Below are 3,655 nucleotides of genomic sequence, written 5' to 3'. Positions count from 1 at the left end.
GCTAAACACAAATCCTAGTTGCCTTCCTCCAGGGGCTGATGTCCACACCAGGGGGTGGGCCAGGCGGTTGATCCCACCCACCGAGGAGTTCACAGTCCTGGAGGCGGGAAAAGGAGTCAGATTAGAGATCAGTTTTGGAGTTAGAGAAGTGAAGAGGAGAGGAGACTGACCGTGTCCGGGTGTGTGGCCCGGGCACTCAGCAAGGTTGGCAGACGGTGGTGACCTTCTGCAGGAGAGGCTGATTGGAGTGAACCGTACGGACCGGGGATGGGCGGTGGCCCGCCGGTACCAGATCGGGGAGTGAAGAGAAGCCAGCACCATCCGGCAGGGCCTACGGACCCCGACCAGGCTAGGAGTCGCCGTAAAACCGGTCAAATCCGTTAGCGACAGGAACCTCCAGGGTTTCCCAGCAGTCAAGACCCGATTGAAGGCAACAGCTCACACCGTAGAGGGAAGCACAGTCACCGCCAAGGCTACAGTTCCCAGGGCCAGAGCCTGCGGGCAAAAGGGGCTCCCTCAGAATCCATCCAAGCTGGGGAGCGGGTTACCGGTGGGAAGCCCGCTAGATTTTGGGGGAATAAAAGGGGTCCAACACCACATCCCCACAGGTGCACACCCACCCATCAAAGAGAGCTATAAGCCAATACCACCTTCACATTGCCAGTGTACCAAGGACATGTTGAGCAACATGAAGGCGGCTGGGGTTATCCGTGACAGTTGTAGCCTTTGGGCAGCTCTGTTGATCCTATTAAAAAAGAAGGACGGCACCACTCCCCGTATTGAGGAATCGCTAGCTGCATTGAGAACTGCAAATTATTTTTCTACCCTTGATCTCACTAGTCACTATTGGCAAGTGTCCGTTGCTGAGGCAGACCGGGAGAAGACCGCCTTCGCCACCCCTATGGGTCTCTGCGAGTTCAAAAGCATGCCCTTCGAGCTGTGCAATGCGCCAGGAACCTTCCAGAGGCTGATGGAATGCTGCTTGGGACAAGATTTTAGGGTGTATAAAAAGGGAGATTAGATCCCGTGATCCCAACGTATTGTTACACCTCTATAAATCACTTGTAAGGCTACATCTGGAATATGGGAACCAGTTTTGGGCTCCACATTTTAAAAAGGACATTCAGAAGTTAGAGTCAGTTCAAAGGTGGGCAACTAGACTACTACAAGGAATGGAAGGCCTCCCATATGATGACAAGTTGAAAAAGTTATTAAGTGATTATTGGCTGCAATGGGGCTTTCTGGCTGGTGCCAGCCTCTCTTCTTAGCACACAGGAACCACAATCCCTACACCATGCTTCAATGGATTCTCTCATCCCAGCCCAGTAAAACTACATATTTTACACAGTCATAAGCAGCCAAAAGGGATCTATTCTATTCAATTGCAAATGATCTAGATAAGACTGAGAATAAGATACTGCACGGGACATAGCAGAGTTGGTCAAGTTGAGTGGAGATGAGTTTGCTATTTGGCACAGCTTTTTGCATCAATAAAGCAAGTAAAAGGTGTGAAAGATAAAAAAAAGGGTGAAAGTGTGAAAAGTGAATTGGCCAAATTGAGGTGCATATAAAGTTTTTGCTTTCTTTCTATTCACTAATGGGGCTCATTTGAATCAGGTGAATTGAGCTCTGCTTTTGGAAACTGGGTTAAGAAGGGGTGCACCGGTCCTGGAGGTACTGCAATACCAGGTCAATGCGTGGAGTGGACAGAGCAAGATTTTTTCCATCTCCTTGTTCTAAAAATCCATTTAATATATGGTCCCCAGAGAGGGGACGTATCAGATATTAAACTGATAAGAACAGATTTAATTTTTTTTTTTTTCTGTTTATCAATAGGACTTCAAAATAACAAAGGTGATCGCCTCCCGTTGCCTGGGAACCGTCCAGGCACGAGAGGGCTATGTGTCACCAGAAGGCGCACACACTTCCTCAAGGCCGGCAGACGTGCAATCCCAGGCACCTTCCAGTACCGACCAAGGTAGCGTTCTCCGAAACTACACTTGATCTTAGCCAAAAGGCCGAGAAGCTATAACCCGAATTGGTTACGGCCTTGAGTGGCACCCTGGCCTATACCGGACACATCTTAGGGAGAGGGAGACAAACCCACGCCTACAGAAGACATTTTGTCACCCAAGCCAACCCTTGAAAAGGCTGTTTTGCAGAGCAAAAACAAGAAGAATGGTGCTTTTTGCAGCCGCCGCCCACTGCAATGAATCTGAATAACTCCTCCTTTTGGACACAAGCACCTCCCCTCCCCCTTGCAGTCTTTCCAATTCATGATACAAAAAGACGGACGGACAGGACAGGACAGGACAGGCTGCCTGACTTTCCGTCACTGCCACCCTTTGCCATCCTTGCCCGTAGAAAGCCCTTTCATCATCCCCAAACCCTAATCTTTTCCCTTCCCTTCCCAGATGCGTCTCACTCCCTTTTATTAGGAAGTGAGCGCAGCCTTTTCTCCGTTCTGCACATGCGCGACGTTAAACACAAATGCGCAGGCGTGCGTTCCATTACCCTCACTGCATTCCACTCCCATACAGGAAGTGGGCGCAGCTATTACTACGGTCGCACATAAAAGAACCCACGGCCACCACTGCACATAGCTGACTCCACCACAGGACACCCACTTCTACACCAACGCAGGTAAGACAGGATCGGCACCTCTATGCTCCCGTTACAATCAGGCTCAGTCACCATGTGATAACGCTCTCAACTCTTTAGTTGCAGGCTCCCCTTGCTTCACCTCCACTGGCTGTGCTGCCATTTCCTCTCCCACCTGGAAGGTATACTTTATTCCACTATTTTCCTGTTTCTCTATTCCCCCTTTTCCCATAACCTACTTTTATCTGCATTTGTGGGGTATCTATATGCTATTTACATCATAGTTTTATTCATTAATATGGAAGGGAAGAGTGCCCATGAGAGTGTTGAACTGCGGAGAGCAAGAGATTAAGCTGCTCCGATTTGCCACCATTGATAAGCTGTTCTCAGTAGATACACATGCTATCCAAACAGCAGCATCCACCATTGCTTCAGCCCACCCATTCAGTGACAGCTCACCAAGTCAGCCAGAGGAGTGGTGTAAGGAATTACACGTAGGCACTGACTCCACACCTTCACATCACAAGAAGGGGGTCTACAGGCTAGTGCAAGAATACGAGCAAGTCTTCAGCAAACATCCGCTAGACTTTTGAAGAATAAAAGGGGTCAAACACTACATCCCCACAAGTGCACACCCACCCATCAAAGAGAGATATAAGCCAAAACTACCTGCACATTACCAGTGTACCAAGGACATGTTGAGCAACATGAAGGAGGCTGGGGTTATCCGTGACAGTTGTAGCCTCTGGGCAGCTCCGTTGGTCCTGTTAAAGAAGAAGGACAGCACCACTCCCCTGTATTGAGGAATAGCTAGCTGCATTGAGAACTGCAAATTATTTTTCTACCCTTGATCTCACTAGTCGCTATTGGCAAGTGTCCGTTGCTGAGGCAGACCGGGAGAAGACCGCCTTTGCCACCCCGATGGGTCTCTGCGAGTTCAAAAGCATGCCCTTCGAGCTGTGCAATTTGCCAGGAACCTTCCAGAGGCTGATGGAATGCTGCTTGGGACACCGAAACTTTGAAACGGTACTGCTATACCTTTATGATGTTATTG

The 3,655-nt window shown here is 49.2% G+C and overlaps 1 pseudogene; it reads right to left on the bottom strand.

Annotated features, from left to right (window-relative positions):
- Positions 1–1,652: 1,652 nt before the first annotated feature.
- On the bottom strand, positions 1,653–1,859 carry LOC142288348 (U2 spliceosomal RNA; annotated as a pseudogene).
- Between the last annotated feature and the right edge of the window lie 1,796 nt (positions 1,860–3,655).

Source organism: Anomaloglossus baeobatrachus, unplaced genomic scaffold (genome assembly GCF_048569485.1).
Source record: "Anomaloglossus baeobatrachus isolate aAnoBae1 unplaced genomic scaffold, aAnoBae1.hap1 Scaffold_82, whole genome shotgun sequence".
Lineage (NCBI taxonomy): Eukaryota > Metazoa > Chordata > Amphibia > Anura > Aromobatidae > Anomaloglossus > Anomaloglossus baeobatrachus.
This window is presented reverse-complemented; position numbering and strand designations above follow the sequence as displayed.